Below are 16,048 nucleotides of genomic sequence, written 5' to 3' on the forward strand. Positions count from 1 at the left end.
CAAAAAAAAAAAAAAAAAAAAGGCAACCGCCGCCAACTGCCAACTGCAGGACCGTTAGCTCGGCTTTTCACTTCCTCTTGCTCTGCTATGTCAGCACGTCCATGGCGCATGGGAGATCTTTAAATCCCATAACCCTTACATTCGGCCCCAAGATCTTTCATGTCCCTTACTTGGCAAAAATACAGTAGGAATAACTGGTGTCAACAAAATTTCACAACAATATAACAAGAATAACACACAATAAACACAAAAAACCATATTTTAGGGTGGGGCTTGAGCACAAGCTCCCCATCATTCCCCCCACCCCGAACAAATGGGGCCCCAAAATCTTGTGGTAAGGGGTGAAGATCTCTTCTTCTATGGCTACTTGCTGCTGAAATCGGATGTAGAGCTGTCCCTGTCCTTAGGGGTCCCATTTGAGAGGTCAGTTCTTAATATGCTTGATGCCAGGTCCAAGGGTGACACATCACAGTTGCAGACAGGGGGTGACATCCAGCTTAAGCTATCAGGCATCTACAGATGGAGGGTACCAAGCCTGTGGAAACAAATCTAACAAACAAGGTGAACAAAAAAAAATCAAGAACAATAACCAGACTATTGTAGCCTCACTCACGGTAGAATAAATGATTTAAGGGTACAATTTTGTAATCATCTTCTCCAGAATAAACAATAGTTACAGTGTTATCCTTCCCATATGCTATAATCTCTGCAGCCTTTGGAACATCATCTGGCTTCCGTTTTACCCATACTTGAGCTCCTGATTTTATTCTATCAGTAGAACCAAATCCTTCAGTTCCTGTGACAGTTATTTTGGAAGGAGGGTCAGTTTTTACAAGTGGCATTGTTTTACAAGGAACGATAATCACTTGAACTATCCTATCATTCTTGTGAATCTGTATGGGCCCTTCACCTAAATTCTGGAATGTTACAACAATTTCTCCTTGATAATTAGAATCTATTACTCCAGCCAATACATGTATTCCTTGAGCTGCTAATCCTGATTTGGGTAAAATCTGTCCAAAGTGATTTTTAGGGATTCTTATGCATATCCCAGTGGAAATTTTTCTTACTTCTTTCCTGTCCAACCAAAAGTCCTCTAAACAATGTAAATCATACCCCACCGAACCAGGTGGTCCTGGGTACGGTGCTGGGACATCTGGCCTCAAGGTCCAATACTCAATATTTGGAATCTTGTGTGTTTGTTGTTTTCTAATTTGCAGATTGGGGGTCATCATTCTGGCTAGAGGTGTACTTCCTCCCAATGGTCTATTATTCAAATTACGCAAAGCCATGAACAAATTATCCTTCCAATGTTGATATGAATTATTGGGACTTAACTTCCTCAACTGTTCTTTCAGTAATCCATTCGTTCTTTCAATTAACCCAGATGCTTCTGGATAATATGGAATATGATATATCCATTCTATATTGTTTAGTATACAATACTTCTTCATTTCATTGCCTTTGAAATGTGACCCATTGTCACTTTGAATCTGCATTGGGGTTCGATAATATAGACTTATGAGATCTAGGGTTTTACAAGTGTTTTTCTGGGTTGCATTCTTATAAGGACAAGCTACTAGTACACCTGAATAGGTATCAACACAAGTACATATAAATCTGCATCCTTTATCCAGTGGTAGTGGACCAATATAATCTATTTGCCAGATTTGGGCTGGGACTTTTCCTCTTGCTATCTCTCCAGTTACTACCCGAGGAACAGTTCGCTCCTTTTCCAATTGACATATATGACATTCTTCTGCTATCTGTTTTAACAGTGAATGAGAGATACTAATACCTCGATCTTGTGCCCACTGGTGTGTGGCCTGGACCCCCAAATGGCCTGCTGTTTGGTGGACCCGTTTTGCTAATACCGGATCATCAGTTGTTGTCAAAGTAGGGACAATATGTTCAGTAGCAATCTTTGCCACTCGATCAGCATGAGCATTGTACTCACGTTCTGGTGTGGTGGGGGCCACGTGAGCATCTACATGAAAAACTGACAGGTCAGTGACCAAAGACATGTTCCAGATATCTTCCCATAATTCTTTGCCCCAGACTTGTTTACCATGAATTTCCCAATTTTCATTTTTCCACATGGGCATCCATGTAGCTAACCCATTAGCTACCGCCCATGAATCAGTGAATATATGACACTGTCCTCCTTGTTCTATTTTGATGGCTTGATATACTGCCATAAGTTCAGCATATTGGCTACTTGCACCTATCCCAGTACTTTCCAAAGTCCTTCTAGTACATGGGTTATAGGCCACTGCTTTCCAATGTCTTTTTTGCCCCAAATATTTTGCTGTCCCATCAGTAAACCATGCATGTCTCTTTTGTTCCTCAGTTAATACATCATATCCCTCATTCCATTTTACAGTGGACTGTACCAACTGTTGCTTTGGCTCAGGGGGTGTGTCATTCCTCTCAATTTCTATGTTTGCTATAGATTCATGCAGAGCAGAGACTCCGCTTTTGCCTGTTTTCGCTCTATTTTGAATATACCACTTCCATTTGATTATACTAGCCTCTTGGGCATGTCCAATTCTGTGAGAAGCTGGGGTACTCATTACCCAGGTCATAATTGGTCTTAATATCACTTCATGGCCCAGAGTCAGTTGTTCATTCTCCACCAAAGCCCAATATGCAGCTAACAACTGCTTTTCAAAAGGTGTATACTAGACTCCAGATGAAGGGAGTTTCCTACACCAAAATCCCAAAGGTACATTTCGGCTTTGTTGTTTTTGCCATAAGCTCCAGTTTGCATAATCATCTTGTACAGTCACTTGCAATTCCACTGGACCATTTTGCATGGGCCACAAATCTAGGGCCAATTGTATGGCAGCCTTGGCTTCTTCAAAAGCTTTACTCTGCTCAAGTCCCCAATCAAATTCATGTTTCTTCCGTGTGACTCTATATAAAGGTTTTAAAATCTGTCCCAAATGTGGAATGTGGTGCCTCCTGTATCCAAACACTCCTATGAACTTTTGGGCCTACTTCTTATTGGTAGGGGTAGGAAAATCCTGAATCTTTTGTCGGGCTTGAGGAAGAATCTCCCGTAGCCCCTTGTTCCATTGTATACCCAAAAATTTCACATTTTCAGCTGGTCCTTGAACCTTTGCAGGGTTAATTTCCCACCCTTTACTTTTCATATGCTCAATTAGAAGGGTCAAACTCCTTTCCACTACTTTCGCATCTTTTCCCTGTATCATGATATCATCAATGTAGTGGGTAAGCTGTACACCAGGTAGCTTTAATTCATCCAACTGTTCAGCCACAATCCTGTGACAAATAGTGGGGCTATGTATGTACCCTTGTGGCAAGCGGGTGGAAGTATATTGTCTACCCTGCCAAGTGAAAGCGAATTGGTCCCATCGTTTAGGGTCTATTGGGATAGTGAAGAAGGCATTTGCCAAGTCAATAACTGCATACCAAGTCCCATCATATTTCTGGATCCTTTCTATTAAGGTGATGGTATCTGGAACAGCAGCATACAAAGAAGGAGTCACCTTATTCAACTGTCTATAATCCACAGTCATTCTCCATGTCCCATCTGATTTTCTTACTGGCCAGAGAAGATTGTTCCATCTTGTGGTTGTAGGGACTAACACTCCTGCTTCAACATATTCCTTTATAGTAGTGGTAATTTCATCTTGCCCACCTGGCACACGATATTATTTTAAAGTAATTACTTCAGAAGGTTCAGGTAAAGTGATTGGGTCCATTTTTAGTTTTCCCACTAAAACTGTATTAATTCCTATCTTCCTCACAGCAAATTGGTATCTCCCTTCAGGTAAATTCAGAGTCATGCCTCTCAATGCATCTATCCCAATGATGTATTCAGGAATGGGTACAACAACCACAGTATATTCTTTCTTAGGTAACTGCCCAATTTTCATTGTTATTTTAACTTGTCTGGATGATATTTCAGCGCCTCCTAGACCTGTGATGGTAATAGGAGTTCCATGTTTAAACTTATCAGGGTTTCCATAGATAAGTGTGGCCTCAGCCCCAGTATCAAGCAGTGCCCTAGTCACAGTAGTTGATCCATTCTTCCAATATATTGTTAAACCAATAAGGGGTCTGCAATCTCTTCTGCATATTTCTTTTATCTTGGCTGGGGCTTGGCCTATCTCCTATTCCCCCTGAAGGTGGGGCAAACTTGGATACAAAGATTCAGATTCAGAAATACCTGCAGGGGTGGTTCCTGCTTCCCTGTTCATTCTAATGCTAAGTACCTTTTCTTGGTACAGCTTATGCAGCTCTTCAGTTGGAATACCATCTCTTCTTCTAAAGTGCACCCCTGCTCTTAATAGAGCAGTAAACAGTTCCCTTTTTGTGGGTCTATTTTGTCTCTGAATCCTCCTGCTGTTTACTCTTCTCTCTCGAGGCAATTTGTCTTTTTCCCATTCCCCTAAATTGCTTAATTGTGAAATCTTATCCAGCACCTCTGAAAGAGGGTGCCCTATTTCTCCAATTAATAGAGTCAGAATTAGGTGCTTATATGCAGGAGGAGCCATCTTCACTATGATATTTTTGTGAGGAACTCCTAGGGGGGTATCATAATATGCATTTGCATCTCCAATCATGATAGCAGTTTTCATTACCTCCTCCTTTAGCTTTCTCATACAGTCTCTAAGTGAGTACCAGGGTCTGTCTCCCCTAGGCCACATCGATTCAGTAGGATATTGCTTTTTGCGTCCTTCTGCAGCTAAGGCTAGCAGATTAGTTTTGTTTGCACCTCCTTGCATATGGTGATCCCTAAAAGCCTGGTGTACAAAAGGATTCTGACTGATACTTATGAATTTTAAACAGTCCTCATTGTCCAGTGTTATTCCTCCGGCGCCTTCATCAGTGATTCTTACTATCCAAGACACTAAAGTCTCCCCCATTCTTTGGGTGAATCTACTCAATATATCAGTGATCTCCTGTTGAGTGAAATCCTCGATTATCTCCCTGGACTCTCTTTTGCCCCAGTGTTTCTCCTGTCTTCTTCTTCGTATGGGGAGAGCTTCTACATTAGAAGACTCCTCATCTAACCTTGCTCCTTTCTCCTCACACACATTCTCCTGGAAGCTGTCAGGGCAACTCTGCCCAGCCTGTAAAAAAGCTGCATGCACATTTGTTCTGCTAGTTTTTTGCTTCCTTTTAGCTACATGAACAGTAGCTTGCTCCTGGACCACATGAGTCCCTCCAGTTTGCTCTTCTGAGTGCTGTGACACAGAAGAATCCTCAGGCAAACCAGCTGACTCCCTAGCCATCCTAGCTCTTTCCTCCAGCAGCTTATCCCTACTTTTACACATAAGGCAATAACTTGTTAGCAGCACGCAGCCTCTCCTGCACACCCCTGCCAGTTCTTTGCCTGGTTCTATGGGTATAGCTTTCAAACGTCTTTGCAAATCTCCAGGTTCTCCCTCTTTTAGCCTTGGTTCCCAGTTTTCACAGGGCCCTGTGCTTTTAGCCCATTCTCTGGCTAGAGAGGAACAAGGCAAATCCTCCCATCCTGGAATAGCCATTTCTCCCTCTAAAGCCCCACTGCTTCCAAATAGAGGCCTGACATTTTGTGATCCCATCCTGGTCGCCAAATGTATCGGCAATGCCATATACAAAATGCCTATGGAGATTACAGATATGCTGATATAATTATCCATCACAAAATACATCATGCTTGCCATATGGGGAAATAAGCTAGAAAATTTATTAAAATACCAAAAGACTGAGTCCCAAAACCAGAAAGTGAAAGCCATCAGAGTAGTTATGACATTGGCACAGATAGATAAAGTAGAAAGCACCCACATTCTCAAGCCTTTAAAACAGAACAGGCTACCTCAGGCAAAGGTCCTCCTCTCCCTACTCACAGCATCCACCCAGCGTCCTGGAAGAGCGCTCCCAGCAGCTCCAGCCCCTGGCAGTCCTCAGCAGGAATCCTTAGCAGAAATTCTGGCTGACTCAAAAAGGGCTTCGCACTGCTGCTGCCTCTGCTGCTGCTGCCACCGTCGCAACCACTGCTAGCCACCGCAGGAACTCTAGCTTGGCTTCTGCTTCCTCTTGCTCTGCCCCTTCCTGCTACATCAGCAAGTTCAATGGGGCATGGAAGATCTTTGAATCCCATAACCCTTACAGTCAGCAAGCATTTATGAAGCCCTTAGTTTGTGTGAAGGCTATATGCAAGTCCTGTCCCAGAATAGTTTGTGGGGGGTGAGACAAAAGACTACCCCTATATACTCCATCTTGCCTCTTCCTCTTAGAATGTCTAGTTTTTTTAAAGTTTCAATTCAGTCACTGTATTCTACATGGAGCCGTTCCTTATCCTTCTAGCTATTGGTACTATCCTCACCCAGAAACCTTCCTGTTGTCCCTTAATGTTAGTGCCTTTCCTGGGGCTTCTATGAGATTACCCTCTATTTTTTGTACATAATTGTTAACATTTTCTCTCTCCTTTAGATTGTGAGATCCTTGAGGCTGTTTTTGCCTAGTGCTGTGCCTGGCACAAAGTAAAGACTTAATAAATGCTTGTTGATTTGATTTTATTTGATTAATTGGTTCTCCAGTCCCCTTTTCCTTGACATGGAAGTTTCTTTTCTAATTGATTTTGAATGTTTTCCCTACATTGTAGGTTTTTTCCCATTTCCTTTGCATCAATGAACAGAATCAGTAACTTTTTTTTTCTTTTCAGAGTGGGGAAAGGGTGAGAAGGTATTGGGGTTAAGAGACTTGCCCAAGGTCACACGGCTAGTAAGTGTCAAGTGTTTGAGGCCATATTTGAACTTAGGTTCTCCTGACTCCAGGACTGGTGCTCTATTCACTGCACCACCCAGCCGCCCATATTTGTAATTCTTATCTCTTGGGGATCAAAGGAAGAGAAGTGAAGCCTTAGTCACTGCTATGGGATACCAGGTTGGGACCCCCTACAATCAGAATATTAAGCATAAATTTCTAAAATTATTTATGCTACATAGGCCTGCTACCCAGCATGGGTTTGAAATTTGGGAGGTTATATGACAATTCCAAATATTGTAGTTCTTTGTTATGTCTTAGGGGTTTTATAACCCCTTGTATAAAGTTTGTTGTCTTAATATGTTGTGGATTCTGCGTTAGTCACTTTATATTTTGATACATGTTTTCTTTTTCTGGGGTCTTTGGTTTGGAGAGATTTGAGGAAAACAGTGCCATAGTGCTTGTCACATGAATTGGTAAACTGTTTTTTAAAGAGCTTTGTACATTTTAAAGCATCACATTAATGTCAGTTATTTTTATTATTAACTGATAAAAACAGTCATATGCAAATGAGAATAAAGATATATTCTAAATGAAACTAGACATTTCCTTTGTTTAGTTGGCTTTTAAAAAAAAATCCATATTGACCTTAATCAGATAATATCAGCGAGCTTTTTGCTTTTCTTCTGAACACTTTTTTCTTTGGTATAATTTTCTGTATCTTGTTAATCGATATGTGAGAGGCTGATGGCACCACCTTGATCAACTGAATCTTCTAGGTAAAAGTGACAGTTTGTTATAACAAGACACTTTGAGTGGCTCACACAAAGAATGGCTTACATTTCTTTGTTTCTGGATGAGAGGTAAAGAAGCTGTAGTAGCAAGCACCCCAGCGTCCCCAGGGTGGATGCCAACACAGGTTCTTAGATCTGCTTTTCTAAAGGAAAGCAGCTCAAAATGGGTTAGCAAGCTTACTTTAATCAATCAAAACATATATCATTTACCTAGTTCAGGGGGAAAAGGTCAGCACCCTGAACTTCAGAATTTACAGAGGTTACAAGCATAAGTTACAAGAGCATTTCAGCAGACAGGCTTCCAAACTGTTCAACTGTTCCATACATTCATACTTAATCACAGTTACTAGAGAGGGAAGCATCAACATCTGGGTTTTCAAAGGGGGGGGGGGGAATCAAAGGCTGCCCAGAGTCTCATCTGCTCAAATCGCACAACACTTCTAAAGCAAGCCCCCAAAGCAAAGCCTCACATCAGGGATTATATAGCCTTCTCCTGGGTCAGAGAATGTAACCACCCTCTTGACCCACTGCCTAATCACACAGCATCAAGGTGTGGGCATTCCTGAAAACCAAGCCTCCTGCCACAGGCTCCATGTGACCATATTCAGCCTATTAGGGGGCAGAGTATATTTTCAAATCAAGGAAGGTTCTCAGAATCTCTTAAGCCTATCAAAGGGCCTAGGGGCAGGGAAAATCGATAAATTTGCATTTCCATTACAGAAGCTCTACAAAACAAAAAGTGGCTAGCTTTGACTGACTGGATTATTAGCCAAACTCCATTGACATTTAAATAGCAAGCTAGACCATCTAGAAGTTAGTAATTTCTGGTTTTGGAGTTGCCTGACATTTCAGAAGAACTCAGCTCTTGGTGGGGGAAATCCCTCTTTGCCTTTCCCTTTGTGCCTCTGCTGGAGTTCAAGTTTTTGTTTCCTCCATAGCACTCTCCTACTATTGGCAGTGGCATCTTGCTGTAAAGCAGCTTACCCAGTGAGAGACAGTGAACCCTACAGAGAACAGAAGTAAAAGGACATCAGCAAAAGAGTGAACAGACATTGGGTACACATGTAGAGAACTCAAATGGCCAAGGCAACTCACACTTCCAGGACTTTAGAGTCCTGATGTCCTTTTCCTTCCTGAGTCATTTTCATACCCCCATGTCCCAACCCCTGGCCATGTACAGCATCTATGTTGGGCAAGTTGCTCAACTAGGCTCCCTGGCCCTGATCTACTCTGCTACTCAAATCCTTACTGCTAAGTCTATCTCTTGACTTAACTCAGTAACTAGACCCCAAAAACTAGAAACTGCCCATATATCCAGTAATTCAAAAATGGCTAAACAAATTGTAAAATATTATGGAATATTACTACACCATAAGAAATGGCATAGAAAGAATTTTTTAAAATGTGATGCTATAGGATAGGAAGCAGAATTTCGTTAAATGCCTTTACTCTGAATTATGAATTATATCAGCAGGCTATTAAATATAAACACACCAGCGTATTCTAGGAATACAATACCAGAGGCTACCTTGAACCTAGGACAGCTGTTTTCTGGGGTACCTAACTTTTGAAAGCAAATTGGGGGAAGTAATTAATATAGAAGGGATGCCCTGTATCTAGGTAGAATCAATGTTAATATTAGAATTCTGCTTCCTGTCCTATAGCATCACATTTTTTTGAATTCTTTGTATATCATTTCTTTTTCTTTTTTTTTTTACTTTTTGGAGGGGGGAGGGTAGGGCAATTGGGGTTAAGTGACTTGCCCAAGGTCACATGGCTAGTGAGTATTAAATGTCTGAGGCCAGATTTGAACTCAGCTCCTCCTGACTTCAGGGCCGGTGCTCTATTCACTGTGCCACCTAGCCACCTCTCTACATCATTTCTTATGGTATAGTAATATTCTATAATATTTTACAATTTGTGTATCCATTCTTGAATTATTGGATATATGGGTGGTTTTTAGTTTTTATTTTCACAAATAATACTATTATGAATATTTGTATAGAGATAGGAATTTTTTTTTTACTGTCAGTAGTGCCTACTACACATGAGACAATATCTGATATAATTCTTGCCCTTAAAGATCTTAAATTCTGTCAGAGGAGATGACACATATATATTTAAATATATGGAAGATATAGTACAAAGTAATTTTGTGGAGAAGGCACTAGAAACTGGAGGGATCAGGAAAGGCTTCGTGTAGAAGATGACACTTGAAATGTTTCCCACTCCCTTTTTTAAAAAATAAGTTTTTACTAATATTTTCTGTTTTTTTATTTCACCATAGTATCCAGTGTATCCCTTTCCCTCTATCTCCCAGAGAACTATCCCATATGACATAGTATTTTTTGGAGAAGGAGAAAAAAAAGTCAACAAAACTTATTGATACAATGAAAAAGTCCAAAAAATACAGGGTGTAACACCTGTGAATCTAGGAGAATCAGGGCCTCCATGAAAGAGTGGGTTGAAAGTGTTTTCCCATATTTCTTAATTGAGTCCTGCTTATAATTTTGTTACGTTACTTTTGATTTGGGGGTGTTATTTCCATTTCCGTTTTTGTAGTTACTCTGTATATTGTTTTCTTGGCTCTGCATCACTCTGTATCAGTTCATAAAGATCTTGACATGCTTCTGTCTTTATTACAGTACACAGTAGTATTCCATTATATTCATGTACCACAATTTGTTTAGCCATTCCCAGGTGATGAGCATCTACTTTGTTTGTAATTCTTAGCTATCACAAAACATGCTGCTATAAATGTTTTGGGGTATATGGAAACTTTGTTCTTATTGATGATTTCTTTAGAAAATAAGCCCAGTAATGAAGTCTCTGGTTCAAAAGGGACCATACCCACTTTACCAAACACTGGATCATTTATTTATTTATTTATTAAGCAATTGGGGTTAAGTAACTTGCTCAAGGTTACAAGGCCAGGTGTTTCTGTGTGGGTGCTAAGTGTCTGAGCCTGGATTTGATCCCAGGTCTCCTGACTCTGGGGAGGGTGCTCTTACTCACTGCGCCACCTGGTCACCCCTAAACACTGGATTATTGAGTTCTGTTGTTTCTGAATCTCCCTTTTCTAGTCCAGTCCACTGATGTGTCTCTCTATTCTTTAACTAATACCAAATGATTTTGATAATTGCTGTTTTACAATATAGTTTTAAGTCTGGAAATGCTATTTCCTCCTTGTCCCTCCTTTTCATCATTTCCCTTGATATCCTAGATCTTTTGTTTTTACAAATGAATCTTATTATTTTATCAAATTCAGTAAAAAATCTCCTTGATAATTTGATAGAGCCATCATTTTATTATATTATCATATAATATGTTATATTATTATATCATGGCCTAGCCATGAGCGCTGAGTATTCCTCTAGTTATTTAGTTCTTTATTTCTTTAAGGAGTACTTTGTAATTGAATTTATGTAAATCTTTCATGTACTTTGGGGGGCTGCTTCACGGATAATTTTATTTTTTTTTGTAGTTATTTGGAATGGAATTTCTACTTCTATTATTACATTTTGTGTTAATTGTTATGTAGAACTGCTGTTGATTTTTGACAATTTATTTTATTTAATTTATTTTAATTTGCAACTTTACTGAACCTCGTCTGAATTAATATCTTTGCTGATTCCTGGGGTTTTCCAAGTAAACCATCATATCAGCAGACAGGGATAGTTTTCTCTCCTCTTTGCCTATATACCTTTGGTTCCTTTCTCTTGTCTTATGGCTATTACTAGTATTTCCAGAACTGTATAAAATAATAAGAAGGAGAATGAACATTCTTGCTTCACTAGTGTATTTATTGGGAAACATTTTAGTGTATCCTCTTTGCATATGTTTCTTGCTTTTGATTTTGGATGGATGCTCTTTATGATATTTTTAAAAAGCAGAAAATGAAGAGGAATTAAGATGCCTCCTGATGAGGGTGAAAGAGGAGTGTGTAAAAACTGGTTTGAGGGGGCAGCTAGGGGGCTCAGTGAGTAAAGTGCTGGCCCTGGAATCCGAAGGACCTGAGTTCGGTTCTGGCTTCAGACACTTAAACCCTCACAAAAAAACTAGCCGTGTAACCTTGGGCAAGTTACTTAACCAAAAAAAAGACTGGTTTGAAGCTTAATGTAAAGAAATAAACCCAAGATCCTGGCAGCTGGTCCCCTTACTTCCTGGCAAACAGAGGGAGAAGAAATGGAAGCCTTGGAAGCCTATCAGACTTTATATTCTTGGGCTCAAAGATCATTGCAGACAGTGACTATGGCCATGAAATTAAAAGATGCTTGCCCCTTGGAAGTAAAGCTATGGTAAAACTGGACAGTATACTAAAAATCAGAGACATCACCTTGTTGATAAAGGTCTGTATAGTCAGAGGTGTGGTTTTTCTAGTAGCAGTGTGTGGCTATGAGAGTTGGACTATAAGGAAAGCTGAGTGCCACAAAATGTATGCTTTTGAATTGTGGTGCAAGAGAAGACTCTTAATAGTCTCTTGGCCATCAAGGAGATCAGATTAGTCAGTACTTAAAGAAATTAATTCAGACAAGTTCTGGAAGGTAAAATTCTGAAATTGAAGTCTTAAATACTTTGATCACACAATGAAAAGATGAGACTCATTGGAAAAGACCCTGGTGTTGGGAAAGATTGAAGGCAAAAGGAAAATGGGATGGCAGAGGATGAGATTGATAGTGTCATGAAAAGAATGAACATGGGGTTGGCTAGGTGGTACAGTGAATAGAGCACCAGCCCTGACAGGGCCTGATTTCAAATCTGGCTTCAGACACTTAACACAAAAAACTAGCCACATGACCTTGGGCAAGTCACTTAACCCCAAGTGCCCTACCTTCTCCCCTCCAAAAAGCCAAAAAAAAAATGAACATGAACTTGGGCAGACATTGAGAGATAGTGAAGGATAGACGAGCTTGGCATGCTGTGGTCCATGGGGTCAAGAAGAGTCAGACAGGAATGAACAACAATATCATGCCTTTACTTTTAAAAAGTTTTTAGCATAAAAAAGTTTTGTACTTTGTCATAGATTTTTTTCTGCATCTGTTGAGATTATCAAGTGGTTTAGATGTTTTGTTTTTTTAATATAGTCAATTATGTTGATTGTTTTCCTAATATTAAAACATCCTTGCATCCCTCATATCAATTTCTCTTGATCATAATGAATGATTTCTTGGATAAATTGCTATAATTTTTTTTATAGGTTTTTGTTTAAAATTGAGTCAGTGTTCATTAAATTGGCCTGGAGTTTTCTTTCTATGGTTTATCTTTTCCTGGTTTAGGCATTAGAGTTATATTTTACTTCCAAAAGGACTCTGGTAGGATATTTCTTTCTCAAATTTGTGAATAATTTTTGAAGTATATGTACTATCTGTTCTTTCAAAGTTTGATAGAATGGATCAGGACCAGAAGTTGTTGTTGCTGTTTTTTCTCCCCCTTTGGTATTTCCTTTACAGTTAGATCTATTTATTTTTTTGAGATTGGGGTACTTAAGATCTTTATTTGGTCTTCTGATAGTTTATTTTAAATTTTTAAAATTGTTCCTTGACTTGTTTTGTGTTCTCTTTGTTAGCATATAACTGCATAATATGTTCTGATTATTCTTTTTATTTCTTCTAATTTTGCTGTGATTTCACTTTGCTCTTTATTTAAAAATTTTTTTTATTAAATCTGTAGTCTGAGAGGATTGCAGCTGTAGGATCTGCAGCTGCAGATATCCTGGTGACCATTTTCTCTTCTTTTTAATATCTTCTTGGTTGATTTATCAGCTTGTGCTTGAGGATTTTATTGTTAGTTTTTTTTAATCAGAAAAAAATCTATCTTTCCCTCCCACTCTAACAACTCCCCCCTTTTCTCACTGAGAATGAAAGAAAAACAAAATTCTGGTTACAAATTTGTATAATTAAGCAAAACAGATTTCCCCATTGACCATGTCCATCAAAATATATCTCATTCTTCATGAGTCCTTTGTAATATGTTTCATCATTGTCATCTGGCACCGTGCATTGTGAAGATCAGAATTCCTAGTTCTTTCAAAGTTGGTTATCATTTCCATGTTGTTGTCGTTTTATAAATTGTTTTCCTGGTTCTATTCACTTCATTCTCCATCATCTCTCATTTCTGCATATGTCTTTCCAGATTTCTCTGAAATCATCTCCTTTTTTAATTCTTAGTACAATAGTATTCCATCATATTTATATACTTAGTTCAGACATTTCCCAATGTATATGTACTTCTTCACATTCCCATTCTTTGGTACTTCAAAGAGAGCCAATGGTATGTTTATACTTCCTTTTTTGTACATCTAAGCTAGTTTGTTTTACTTAGAACTAAACTTTCTCTTAATCTATACTCCTCTAATTCCCCTTAAATTAGAAAGTAAGTGACAAGGGAATGTGAAACCCATCAAAGATTTCAAGAGAAGGTAATTTAATTAAACCCTTTGATCACAAGCAAATAAATCAAGAGGTGACCAAAATTGTAAGAAAGAATGAGTGCTAAAATGTAAAAAAAAAAAATTAATGTCTCCAAAATAACATAAGACAAGAAATTGAAATAATACCTGATAAAACACAAAACCCTGTCTAATAGCAAAAGAATATGAAATAAGAATTCCAGGGACATGAAAGACATAAAAAAAGACAGAGGAGAATAAATGATAGCACACATGGCCTACACAGCAGAAATAATTAGCAAAGGAAGATAAAAATTGAATTCACAGTGGCAAGAGTTCTTAGCAGCAGAAAAAGATGAAAAACAGTTTGGAAGAAGAGAAGTAAAAAGGCAGTAATGTTAATGAATACATGATCTGTACAAACAAAACCCATGAATCTCAAAGAGAGTATATATTAAATTTAAACAATGGTAATAAAACTGTGCTTCTTTTCTGTATTCCCTTACAAACTTCTTTCTGCTATACTGTGTAGATTTTAAAATATTTCATTGGTTTTTTTTTTCAATTTTTGCATCACTCTCAGTACACAATATCTCTCCTAAAACCACCCTGTCCCCCCAAAAAAGCCATCTTTTAATAAATAAAGCGAAAGTAAAAGAAATTCATTCCTAGGTCAAGTGTGAAAATCTGTCTCCTGTCCTTCCTTTGAAAAGGGGAGAAGCGTATTTCATGAATAGGCAAAAAGGATGCTTCATACTCAGGTTTTTGACTTGGCATCTGAGTACTCTTTTCTACAAGATGTTACTCCTAGATCCTTTCATCTGCAAGTGTCTTCTTTCACCAGGTTACTCCCCTCTCTTGTATAGTTGGTAAGAAAAAAAAAAAATTAAGTGCCTCCTTTGTGTCGGTCGCAAAGAAAGGTAAAAGACAGTCCCTGACCCTGAGGAGCTTGTAACCTGATGGGGGAGACAACATGCACATAATGGTACAAAAGCTATAAATGAGAAATATCAATAGAGGGAAGACCCTAGAATTCAGGAAAGGCTTCCTGTAGAAGGTGTGATTTTAGCTAGGACTTGAAGGAAGCTGGGAGTCAGAGATGAAGAAGAAAAGAATTTTATGCGTGAATCAGCCAGGGAAAACGTCCAAGTCTTGTTCAAGAATAGCAAGGAGACCAGCCACTGTCAGTGGATGGAAGAGGACATGGAGAAATATAAGGTGTAAGAAAACTGGATAGGTAGGAAAGGGAACCACGTTATGAAATTTTCCTCCTGTCGTCTTCATCTCCCATCACTCAAGTGCCTTCTATCCCTCTCTCCTCCTTCACCCTTGTCTCACAGGATGAAATGACCTTATTCCTTACCCAGGCTGACCTGTTTACTTATTTAAATAATCCCATCCCATAACTTCCAACAGATAGCCACCTCCACCTCTGTCATTCCCACTCTTCCACTTATTTTCAATCTCTCCCTCTTTACTGGTTCATGTCCTACTGCCTACAAACATGCTCATGTCTTACCTATATTGAAACAACTCTCACTTGATCCCTGCTAGCTGTCATTCTCTATCTCTTCTGTTTGTAGTTAAACTTCTTGAAAAGTCCTATCTGCGATAGGGGCCTCCAGTTTCTCTCCACTCACTCTCTTCTTAATCCCTTACAATCTGACTTCTGACCTCATCATTCCGCTGAACCTGCTCTCTCCACAGTTACTAATGATAGCTTAGTTGACATATAAAATGATTTTTTCTCAGTCTTCATTCACCTAGACCTCTCTGTAGCCTTTGACACTGTTGATCACACTCTCTCCTTCTTGATATTCTCTTCTCTCTCCTGGTTCTTCTCTTGCCTGTCTGACTGCTCTTTTGTTGGGTCCCCCTCCAGTTCATTCTCTTCTGTCCTGGGCCCTCTTCTCTTCTCCCGTTATACTACTTCACTTGGTGATCTCATTAGCTCCCATGGATTTAGTTACTGTCTTTATGCTGATGATTCTCAAATCTACCCCTCTGCTGACCTCCATTCTTGAATCTCCAGTTGCCCTGTCAGACATTTTGAACTGAATGTTTAGTAGACATCTGAAACTAAATTTGTTGAAAAGTAAATTCATTATCTTCCCCCCTAAATACTCCCTCCTACCTTCCTTATTAC

General features: G+C 39.1%; 1 protein-coding gene across 4 annotated transcripts in view; it reads left to right on the top strand.

The window, feature by feature from the left end:
- The window catches only part of APP (amyloid beta precursor protein), a 192,423-nt gene that overhangs the window by 9,737 nt on the left and 166,638 nt on the right, over positions 1 to 16,048 (top strand). The gene's annotated exons all lie outside the window — the stretch shown is intronic.

This window comes from Petaurus breviceps, unplaced genomic scaffold, assembly GCF_028583685.1.
Source record: "Petaurus breviceps papuanus isolate PSGF00001 unplaced genomic scaffold, PetGlider_PUasm1.0 90897, whole genome shotgun sequence".
In the NCBI taxonomy this organism is placed as follows: Eukaryota; Metazoa; Chordata; class Mammalia; order Diprotodontia; family Petauridae; genus Petaurus; species Petaurus breviceps.